This window comes from Gouania willdenowi, chromosome 16 (genome assembly GCF_900634775.1).
Source record: "Gouania willdenowi chromosome 16, fGouWil2.1, whole genome shotgun sequence".
Classification (NCBI taxonomy): Eukaryota; Metazoa; Chordata; class Actinopteri; order Blenniiformes; family Gobiesocidae; genus Gouania; species Gouania willdenowi.
In genome coordinates this window covers 39144053-39156951 of record NC_041059.1, presented here as the reverse complement: position 1 = coordinate 39156951, position 12899 = coordinate 39144053, and positions in this window count along the sequence as shown.

Genomic DNA, 12899 nt, shown 5'->3' with positions numbered 1-12899 from the left:
AATAATGATTTACTATGGAACGGAACAATAAACTAACGTTCAATAGCTGAACTTAATTCATTATTTCCTGTATTTTTGACTTCTGCACTTTTACATTTTTTTTTTTTATGCAGGTGATTCGTTTAATTTATTTCTTGTTTATCATGAAATATGATGTTATTTGTTCCCTCTGAGTTCAATATGTTGAAAATGTGTTATTTGTCAGGATTATTTGGGGGGTGATGGGAGCGCCTTGGTTCAAAGTGGGGAACACCCATAAAAGGTTTGAGAACCACTGCTTTAACCTCATTAAACCAGTTACAGTTACAGTAAATATATGTTTCTCTTCCTTAAGTAATTCATACGTTTGTGAAACATCCTCTAGCGTTTAAAGTGAGTTTTATTGCTTGTCCAGCTTCTACATCACCTCATTCATAACAGCAAAGATCACAGAGATCAGTGTTTGTAGTTTAGTGCTCGCTGTATGTACGGAAAACTGAAAAAAAGTGTGTATTAATGTATTACTTTGTAGAATGCAGTAATGTATATTTCCGGCTGTAGCTAACCGCTAAGCTAAAAGGACACTTGGGATAACCTCGGCATACTCAAAGTACTCAACATTTTGTTGAAACGACAAAATACAATATAGTAGATAAATAACTTTTTATTGTAAATAAGGTTTAAAAATCATACAAATTAATGTGCAAACATAAAGGCTGACTCCTGAAAAGAAACTTGAAATTGAACTTATTTTACTGTTAACTTCCTACATTCTAAGTTTGTTTTCAAATCCCTCTCTGAACCTCCATAGATGTTTTAACATCCTGTGCTTTAAGTAATTATTCTCTTTTAATCCATCTTAGACTTTAGTCTCTCTTTTCTTTTCCTCGTATGTGACAATTTTGTAAAAACAAAGCGGCATCTTTAATGATTCCGTCACGAGTAAAATTACCGTAATGACGCATTGTAAATATAGAAACTCCTTAGCTTGCAGAAACTGGTGGAATTTCTCAGATAGAGCAAATATTAGCAGAGTTACAGTGTCATGGTCTGAGTTTACCTAGTGCTGAGATTGTATGTGAGCATGAGCACCAGTGACATGTCGTGACCACTAGGGCTGGGTAGGCACGTTGCAAATGGAGACCACCAATGACAAGTTCATATGTTTCTGCTGTCAAGTGTTAATTCAATTTGAATCAACTTTATTTGTATAAAGCAATTTACAACAAAATCATCTCAATGTGCTTATCAAAATACAAAATTCATAATAAGAAAGAAAAAACCCAACAAGATCCACATGAACAAGTGTTTATCCATCCATCCATCCATCCATCTTCTCCCGCTTAGCCGTTTCCGGGTCGCGGGGGCAGCATCCTCAGTAGGGAGGCCCAGACTTCCCTCTCCCCGGCCACTTCCTCCAGCTCGTCCGGGGGGACCCCGAGACGTTCCCAGGCCAGCCGAGAGACATAGTCTCTCCAGCGTGTCCTGGGTCTTCCCCGGGGCCTCCTTCCGGAGGGACGTGCCCTGAACGCCGCACTAGGGAGGCGTTCAGGGGGCATCCTAATTAGGTGCCCAAGCCACCTCATCTGGCTCTTCTCGATGCAGAGGAGCAGCGACTCTACTTTGAGCCCCTCCCGAATGACTGAGCTTCTCACCCTATCTCTAAGGGAGAGGGAGGATAAGTGTTTATCCATCTAACAAAATCAACATCATAAACACCATTAAAGAAACATAAACAATTATTTAATATAGCCTCCATACTCTCCAACAACATATATCTCATAACACGGCAGCACATCTGTTGTTTGTGTTGGAAACAGAAACATGTTCTGAGCTTATCTTTGCTGAAGCTCTGGTAACTCAGGTGTTGGTCTCCATCTTTTAAAACCTGTAGTTTTTCATCAAACAAAGTTTCTCTATCATCTCTAGCGCTGTCATCCACACTGTAGTGTTATCCCGCCCACTAGCTAGAGACCGTAGCAGCAGAGGTCACATGGGATCAATTCACTAATGCACTGTGAACGTACGTGTAGCATTTAGCATAGCGCGGTTTGTCCAAAGGCAGCTCTCTACGCTGCCTTTGGACGTAAATGGTTTTCATGTTGGGGAACTGACTGCACATGTACAAACATAAAAACACGCTATGGGAACAGAGGTAGAGCAGCAACGTGTGCTTTTGGGAGGGGGCGTGGCCTCCTCCTGCCTTAGAGCAGAGTGAGACTGTGCAGCTGTTCCAGGAAATAGCGCTGTTTAGTCATTTGGGCTATGAAACGCACAAAATGCTGACACTTTCAAACTTATAGGTACTGTAGGCGTTTGGAAATGGAAAAATAAATAATTTATAATTATAATATAATTAAAACAAATAATCAAAATATCAATTCATCCTTGGGTAGGCACCGCCTACCTTACCTGACGGCACATCACTGATGAGCACTACCGTAAAATGATTTTTTGCTACTATGTATATATATATATATATATAGATATATTAGTTATTTTCCAAAAAAACATGATTATATTATACTTTTCAATAAATAACTGTTAACCTAATGTAATAATATCCAATTCAAAACAGATGCTGATTAATAAGAACATACTTTACAATAATAAGATGTTGTATTGTATTCATATAAATGAGCAATCAGATCATGACAATCATATTTTCTTTTAAGCATTTTTTTTAAATCAGTACAGCAATCCCTCTATGACAAATCCAGTACAATAATCTCAGTATGGTCTACAATTTTTGGCATAAAATGCACTTTGTCTGACAATCTCAGTACGGTTAGACACATAAACATGTTCCTTTCGATGCGTTCAACGTCCCTGGGAAACCCACTCATTTTGATGAGTTTGTAAAATCTGGCCGACAATCTGGACAAAACGTGAAAAGAGGACATGTCCAGGTAAAACTGGACGTGTTTGCCCTCGACAAAGCTGTGAAGCTAACCGCTAAGCTAACCTGCTCTCCCACACAGTCTCCATGTGTTTCCAGTAAATTCCTGGGCCTAGTGTTGCCTGTTGGTTCTCTCTCCCTGTTTTTCCTCCCAGGCTCAGTGAAACATGGTTGCCATTAGCGTTGATCCATGGCTCCGCCTGGTTTTGGTAACAGCCCATCAGGAAGCAGCGCTCCTCCTGTAAATGCCACGCTAACCTTCGCCCAGTAAGAAGCGGCTCCTCCGAGGCTAATAAATGCTATCGCCTCGTTTGTTTCCAGTCAATTAGGAGACGAAGAAAAGGTGACGCAGCTAAAAGCAGCCTTTTATCAGAGGCATTTTTTTTTAATGTATTGAATCACTTTAACGGAATAAAACACAGTTTTAAGGTGCTCAGGATAAAGGATTTCTACTGCAGACTACCAAAGTTAGGAAAGACACTCGAAAACCCTAAAACTTTTATTTAGAATCATGCAACGTTGATGATTTAAGTATTCTTTTTTATTATCATTAGGCTACTAAGTTTAGATATGTGCTAATAAAGACACTTTAAACAGACGTACAGCATGCTAAGCTAACTCTTTATAAGTCCACCAGTGTTTCTTCATTATTTACAGATACAGCTAATATTTCCAAACCCAATCTGGCAACGCAGCGTTTGCCTTTCTCACTCATTTAGTTAATTAAAGCTAACTGACTTCTCCACAGACAATCACAGCATGCCTGAGAAAACTACACACACTTTTATATTTACTACCATATTTTCCCAGGAATAAGCCTTTCAATTGTCATTTAAAATGGAGAAAGTGACTTATACAGTATTTTGTTGTCATTTTCTTTACTTTTCTGTTATTTCCATGTATATTTGTAGTCGTCTTGTGTGTTTTCTGAGTCATTGTGTGTACTTTTGTTGCCCTTTTCGGTGTCTTTGTGGTCCTTTTGTGTATTTATGTTGTTGTCTTGAGTGTTATTGTATTGTAGTCATTTATAGTCATGTACTTTTGAATTATTTTAGTGAATTTCTGTTGACCTTTTGTGTATATTTGTGGGCCTATGTGTATCTTTATTTCCCTTTTGTGAATTATTGTTTCTTCTGTTATTTTTGTGTATATTTGTAGTCATGTACTTTTTATTCTTTTGGTGCATTTCTGTTTCCCTTTTGTGTGTTGTTGTTGTCTGAAGTGTTATTTTGTAATTTTGTATATTTTCTCTGTTATTTTTGTGTATATCTGTAGTCGTGTACTTTTGAATTATTTTAGTGTACTTTTGTTAACCTTTTGTGGTCCTATTGTGTATTTTTGTATACTTTTATGGTTCTTTGTGTAATTTTATTTCTCTTTTGTGTATTGTTGTTGTTGTTTTGGGTGTTCATTTAATTTTCTATATTTTCTCATTTATTTTTGTGTATATTTTTAGTCGTCTTTTTTACTGTATTTTTGTTGACCTTTCGTGGTCCTTTTGTGTCATTTTCTCTGTGTTTTAGGGGCCACATTAAATGAACCCACTTTAACCCCCCCAGGGTTGGTTTCTGTTGAACTGTGACATGGATCAGTGGAGCGGACTCTGTGTACACACATGGTGTCACCAACAGGAAGCTCCATTCTTCTCCACCATCATTATCTCGTTTGGCAAACTTTGTGTAATATCTATCACGTCCGTCGCAGCTTCTTTCTATCAACGCTCGTCTTCCTTTCTCTCAAACTCTCTTTTTATTTTTTCCGGCACAGGGAAAGACAGAAGAGACACAGCCATAAATCTCAGAGTAGCTAATGAACTGCATTTAACAATAAAACGCACTGGAAATGGAACATTTCATTTACAAGAAGATCAATGGCAGTGACAAACAGCTTTCTCGCAGCGACTAGTTAGTGGGATGATGTTCCGCAGGCGATCCAATCAATCAGCGCACACCGACACACAGATCAATCACACACAGAGCAACAGAGAGAAAAGGCCTGAGATGCTTCAACACCAAGAGCTTTTATTAAAAAGACACGACTAATCGCTCACCGGAGACTTCAGCCGTGGACACACACACACACACACACACACACACACACACACACACACACACACACACACACACAGGACCAGGTTTGGAGTCAATCATAATTGTAATCGCATAATTGATAATTAATTAATCAAAATTATGGTGTAGTTATAATTGTAATTGTAATTTTAAAAAAATGTTGCATTCATAAACATAATTAAATTGTAATTGAGTTCAGATAATTGACTTTGTAAATGTAATTGTCATGAAAATTCTATGAAAAATTGTCAGCTATAATTCAACACAAAACTGGGGAACCATTTTACAGTTCTATGTACAGTTGTACACATACAGTATGTAGTTAACAATTATTAATATACATTAATACATTTTACCATTACAAATAAATTCATAAATCTGGGGGTATACTGACACAAAAATAGCCCACACCAAAAATAGGGTTTCCACTGGATACGTCTGCACCACGGCTCCGATTCGGTTTTGCTCCTCTGTCCGCCGTCCGACAATCCCTACCGGTTGCGTTATGAGTGTGCCACGACGCTGAACGGGGACCGAGGAGTTCTCGCGATATTTACATATTCACGCGAGAACGCAGTTAAATAAACAGATCAGTGTTCCTAACGAAGGAGTACAAGAAGAATTATGGCGTTTAGATGATGTAGTTACTTGAAATATGATCTGAAGTGTTTTATTTTGAAAAGTAACCAGATGTTTTAATGTTTAGTATGTGCTTAACTTCCTGTTCCACTGTATTTGCTCTGTGCTGAGTTGATGCGTCGTGCTCTGGCATCCACCAGAAATAGAAGCCCTGCGTATCTCTGCCGGAGGGCTCCGAACTGTCGCAGCTGGGACGGGGCAGACACGCAGCGCAGTGGACCCAGTGGAAATGAACACAGACTAGAGTCAAACCTATCAGCTACGGTGGCGTGGTTTCCACTGGTCCACTGCGTTACGTCTCATCCACACCTGCAGGACTTCTATTTCTGGCGGATGGCGGAGCACGACGCATCAACTCAGCACAATGCAAATATAGCGAAACAGGAAGTTAAGCACAAATTCAACATTAAAACATGCGGTAACTTTTCAAAATAAAACACTTCAGATCATATTTCGAGTAACTACATCTACAAAATGTCAACAAAACCCTAACAACAACAACAAAAGGTAAACTTTATCAACAAAGCACTCTCTAAACAAATAGAAAATCTAACAAACAATAAAGTAATGATATAAACAGGCTACTGACCCATTGTGAAGAGACAAATGCAGAGTCCTACATGTACGCTTTCGTTAGGAACACTGACCTGTTTGCTGTTGCGTTTAGAACACATACCGTGTTCTGGGTATTAAAATCTGCTGAAAATTCCCAGGATAATAGCCAGGAACATGAGGAACCAGAATGCATTGAAATATCTTTGTCACCTGTCACAGATTTTTCCAAAATATCAAAGCTCTTATTGAAATTTGAGCTTAATAAACTTGAATTATCTCAAAAACTTTTCAGAAAAATACATCTTAAACTGTCAAGAGTTATAATAATTGTTGTAATTCCATTTATATTTTATTTTCAAAAATAAGGTGCCATTTTCCTGTTTTTTGGCCTCTCCTAGCACCCGTACCGCAAATCCTCGCATAGACACGCATCATATTTCGAGCGGCAGAGTTTTGCAAATGATGGCTCACGTGACCGCAGTGGATTGCCAGACGACGGACAACGGAGCAAAACCGGATTGTAGCCGTAATGCAGCGGAGCTGTATCCAGTGGAAATTGGGGGTTAGGGTGACCTCTGTGTAGGCTCACACATCAGGGCGCCCCAACTGTCTTAAGCCCCATTATATGGCTGCCTGACATCAATTTAAGCCTCCTAGCTGTCATTGCTAAAGAGCGTCATAGTGAGGTTCACTGAATCAAACTTTATATCTGATGGAAAGGCATAATCAACTTTAGTTTATTACCTATTTGATACACTAATCGGTGTCATATCTTTATGATTTAACAACCAAGTTGATTTGATAATAAAGTCATATATTGAGGAAGGACTGTGTCTGTGTCGTACTAGAGGTTAGAGTTGTTACAGGACATACATCCGGGTCCTGTCAAAAAAATGAACAGAAACTACAAGATAAATTATCTAGATAATTTAACCTGTTGGTTATTTTTTTTTCATGTAATAATTTGTATTTATTGAAGCATTATAAAGAAATTATATATATATAAAATGTAAATGATTTTAAGAACCTGTTCATCCAAGTTCAATTTGGAAAGGGATTAATATTCTAATTTCAGAGTAAAAAGCCTTATGAGTTGACTAACAAGGAATTCTGTGAGAATATTCTGGATAAGGAAGAAATGATGAGTATGTGTAATTAGATGAAGAGGAGAATAGTGTTGACTGTACTGAGAATAGTGACGATGAGGGATTTAGACGTCAATCCAACATGTTTTACATGTAATTGTGTGGGATTTCCTTTGACTTAAAGTCTTTTGCTGTGAATCAAATTTTTTTCCAAATTATTATTATTATTATTCAAATTTCAAATGGCTTGTGAAATAGAATTGGTAAATATTTTTTAACTCGGTGTAAAAGAAGATATTGTGGCTGTATCCATAAAGCTCGGGGTTAAGGGTTGGGGTCGGTGGTGGGGTGCGCTGGGCCCTTAGGGCTTTCTCAGGTGTGTGTGTGTGTGTGGGGCGGTGGCTGCCTCTCAATCTGTGGTTGCCCCTCGGCCCCGCCCTTTCTGCTGGCCTGGTGGCCTCTTCGGGCCCGGGGCGGTGCCTGGGTTTGCAGTAGCAGTTCTTGCACATACATTTGTCTACGATGCACTGACACATCTTGGGCATGAACCATGTAAACTCATACTGGGCTTAACTTTAGACACGTTGATCCCAAATACCAGCTTTAGGTATCACTACTCACTCCTTCTCCCTGTCCACAGCCACCACCATCATAGCTAAGCTTCACACTGTTACCAGACTGGCTGATTACACAACATAATAAGTACAATATGCACAACTACAACATCACATCTCACTCTCACTTCATAATAATAATAATAATAATCAACTCTTCCCCACCCTTTCCATTTCCTACCCTGACTCCCTCTTCCCTGTTCCCTTCCCCTTCACCCAGGTGTAACACTGCTCTCCCTTTTTATATTGTCCCTATAATAAAGTATTTCTTACCCTTCCTTAGGGAGGGCTGGTGATGGTCACAATTATGCAATAAAATAAATTCATTTATTTAATAAAATAACAAAACATGCATTGCTGTCTAAAAAATATTGCACTTCTTGCAGTGTTGGCCTTTGGCAGCATGTGCAAAGATAATAAATAATTAAAATAAAACAAAAATAAAAATTCATTTCTGTAGTGCTAGTATTTATTTGTGTCTGAATTTTCAATATTGGCATTAGTAGTCAAAATAATATGACAAAGCCATTTTTGTGACTTTTCACTTTTTCAATTAGTTCTGAAATAAAACCATTGAACCAATCTTCCTAATTCTTTTTATCTTCAATATTTAGTAACATGTATATGAGCTTGTAAGATTTAGTGCAATTAAATGTACAATGAAGAATTTATAGACCTTCAAACATGGTACTTTGTCCTGAAATGTCTAATTTCCACCCTATAGCTGAACTTCAGAGTAGTATCTCTCACTAACTGCAGGGATCCCTCTTTTTATGAGATATGTACAACTGTTTTACTTATTACCCAATATCTTAGAGCAGAATTTAATTTCTAGGCATCTTTCAGTGGCACGTGGCCTAATCCTGATCCTCAGAGATATTTGAGGAACACACACACACACACAGATATTATCACTACCTTTCACATATTGCTTTGAATATTGTTGGTGCCTTTTATACTCTACAATACATGATTTTATATCATTTATAAATGAAAATGCAAAGTAGTAATTATGTAGAAATTTTTGATTCCCAACCTCTGCGGCCCACTTCAGATCAAACTTGTCCGTATTTGGCCCCTGAACAAAAATAAGTTCCACACCCCTGGTCCTCAAATGTCATTAATACTAATGCACATGCACAGTCACACGCACGCGCACACACACGCGCACACACACACTCTTGTGTTGTATAGCTCTCAGCCTGGAGAGGAGCAGTGAGTGATAACCATCCGGGGAGTGGAGTGCTCCATCACCACCATCACCATCATCACCATCTGTGACCCGACAAGTTCATAATGCCAGGCATCTGCTTTCATTTATAAATACACACACACACACACACACACTTCCTCCAGTGAGCAGCTCGTCCTCTTTCTAATTGTCCTCCTCGTCTCTTTGCATCTTCATAGGCAACACAAAGTGTGTGTGTGTGTGTGTGTGTGTGTGTGTGTGTGTGTGTGTGTGTGTGTGTGTGTGTGTGTGTGTGTGTGTAGGGGTGGAGCAGTGATCTTAATAGTGAGGGTGATCTAAAGATTGGGCAACTGTAGACTCCCAAAGTTTATTAATCAAATTTACTAAAACCATGATAACGCTGTTATTAAGTCAGTGATACTCAACATGTGGCTCTTTATTATGTCCTAGTTCTAATTACTATTCCCCCAAAAAGCCTTAAAGGGGCGGTATTATGAAAAAAACAACTTTATAATGGTGTTGTTACCGTGATAAACATCCTTTAGCCTCGTTCAGAGGGACAAAGTAGCTAAAGTTCTGTTTCTTCCCTCCCTTGTTATTACACATGTAAAAAAATCAGCTCCAAATGGACGAGTTGGATTTTTCTCGCATTGTGACATCACATCACGGAAACTCCTCCTCCTGACAATCCTGGCTCCTCCTACCCTATAAGAATGTGAGCTCCTCCCTCTCAAACTACCTCACAAGTAAAACAAACACTGCGATTTAATATAAAATATACGTTATACTTTATTGTCATATATGTAAAGCTATATATACGAAATTTGTTCTCTGCATTTAACCCCTCACTGAGGAGCAGTGGGCAGCCACAGTGTAGCACCCAGGGAGCAGTTCCATTTTTAGTAACCGTTACATCGCCTAGTATCGCCTGTGACATGATCTGATGTGTTTATGACCCAATGCGATGCAGTGGTTGGACAAAACAAATGATGATCACCTTAAATGGAGTATTACTGTGGCTAGGAGAGGTGAGGAGGAGAACAAAGTGACTTAGAAGCTCTGGTGAGTGTTTGAAACATCTGACAGCTTACTACGCTGCTGCTTGTGCAGTTTTTTGGCTGAAAACAATAACAAGAGTGTGTGGATAGCAAAATAAAATGACTATAGTGATCAGCTGTGACATGAAGTCAGCGTCTACAGACACGCCCACTCATGCATATGCAAGCCTGTTTTTAGAAGCGTTATAAAATGTACTTTTCAGAGGCTAAAACTCTGGAATACAGGTGAGTTTGGGAAAATATTCTTAGAACAAAGGGAGATGGGTGAAAACTAGCATAATCTAAACCTTCAAAAGAAAGGGGTCCACCTTTTTTTTTTTTACCTTTTTCTTTTGCCATTTTGCAACTTCCTTTGTCCCATTTTTGTCTCTTTTCCAAAAAAAATTTACACTTCTTTGTTTTTTCTGATTTTTGCTTCTTTTAGCCAATAAATATCCCTTTTTCTTAATTTTTGCAAGTTCTTTTTGCCACTTTTATTAAATTATTCTTGATTTTTTAACCGTTTTTTGCCACTTTTTATCCAAATAAGTTACCTTTGGCCCAATAAATAACACTTGTTTCTTTTTTTCCCTACATTTTGTCTCTTATTGTTCTACATTTATCACTATTGTTTGCCATTACATACAGTACCACCTGTTTCCCTTTTTTTGTCATTTTTTTTTTTTTTGCTTTTTACCCATTTTAGTTAATTTTCACTCTTTTCTTGCTATGTTTTTGCCACTTTTGGACCACTTTTTGCCACCCGTTACTAATTTTGTGCTACATTACTTATACTTTATTCATCACTGTTAACTCTTTGTTCACCTTCTTGGAACAACGACTTCGTTAAATGGTTGGCTGTGATTGGCTGATCACCATCCAATCAGTTTAACTGAATCAATACATTTTCAACAATAAATTCTTCTTTAAAAAGGGGGAAGAATTTTTGTTTTTATGAAAGTTTAGGGTCAAACTCCCTAATGAATAACCAAACAATTATTATTTTTTGTTCTGTTATTTGTTGTTTTTTTTGTTTTCTTGACTTTTGATTTTGATGTTAATATTTTTATTTTTCCTGTTTTCTGCCACGTTTCAAAGTTTTGCTGTCTTGATGTTCCTTTATTTTGTCTTGACTTTATTTTATTATCATTATTTCTTTCTCTTTAGTTAAAGTTTAAATGTTATATTGAGAACCCTCTTCTTCGTTTTCCCTGGCATGCCTCTAAAATATATTGATTTCTGTTAATGTTTGTCCACTGTTGATATTATTATGTTTCGTTGAAACTTTTATATTTTATTTTAACTTTTGATTGCATTGTTTTGCATCGCTTTTGGATTTTGCACCACTGTTGCTGTTGTTCCCTCAGGACATTAGCACTATACCTGTTTTATAGTGTTTAATTCTCATTTTTAAAATATGTTGTATTTTTTTTCAATGGTTTGTTGTGTTGCAGAGTTGCATCGTTTTGTCATGATATTGAAAATAAATAATAATGTGTACACACTGTGTATAGACTTTTTTTTTGGATTAATTTATTCGGGCAGGCACGTTAAAGTCCACACTTGCCTAAGGCACCAAATGACCACCTAAAGCCGGCCCTGTGGATTTAACCCAACAGTTGAATCTGTTCATTGATGAGTCGCGGAACACACAGGGACGACCACCGGGGGGAGCACTGCTCTCACGGTTAGCGGGAAAGAGTAAAAGTGAAGACAAGAAAGAGAGAGCGAGAGAGGGAGAGAGAGAGAGGCTTGGCACTCATTATGAAGTAGATTTTGTGAAATGGGTTTTTATCATGAAAAATAAAAAGCAACATCTGTTGTAAATATATTTGGCTACATTAGCACGTCCTCTGAGGCCCGTCTAGAAATCACAGGCAGTCGGTAAGTTAAGTTAGTGCTGCTTTAGTCGACTCTGGAGGAACGTGAGCTTTGAGACTAAACATCATCCAGTAATAACAGACACACCCTCGCATCGAACTATGAATCATCATCAGATCTGACCTTATCATGTGACCTGATATTAAGGGCCTGTACTACAAAGCCTCTTATTGCGCTAACTTCCTGGATTTATTCCGTGTGTGCTGTCCTACGACGCTGGTTAACTTCTTCCCGGTTTCATATCACCATGGTTACTTAGGCTGAACACCTAATCTGGTAGGGAGTAAGTTAAAGCTGCAGTGTGTATTTTTTTTTTTGGCATCATTTGGTCAAAAACCCATAATCATCTTTGAGCATATCGTAATCCAAAGTGTTCTGACTGGACAGTGAATCTATTCTCTTTCTCCTAATGAGCTTTAGACGTCCAGGAGCGTGATGCTGGACTTCAGCCAATCAGAGATCTTTCTACAAACATGTGTGCTCCATGGGCTGTTTTTAGCGTTACTATTGGCTGCTCAACAGAAGTCATGCGCGTTCACGTACCATTGATAGTGAAAGTGTAATGGTGGATGTTCCAGCAGAAGTCACCATCACAGCGTAAGGAACAACAGTTGCTCGGCAAATCAATCGCAAAAAAGAAGAACGAGGTGGAGAAGCAACAGAATGAAGGCACAAACACAAGAGGAACTGATCGCTTTTGCTTTGCGTCCACACGGATCTCTGAGACTGTACAGGGCCACACACACTGGTGTGAGTGAGAACAGATGGGACAAATCATGTGTAAACCTAAGAGAAGCTTATTTGAGGCGGAGAGAACACAGTCATTTTACAATCTGGATGTGGAGTGATGGTTGTCAGTCAGCTCTGAGCAGCAGCTGAGGTCAGCGCAGCCCCCTCTGTGAGCTCTCTGGTGGAGACGAGTTGACGGCCGCAGCCGCTGTTCAGGACA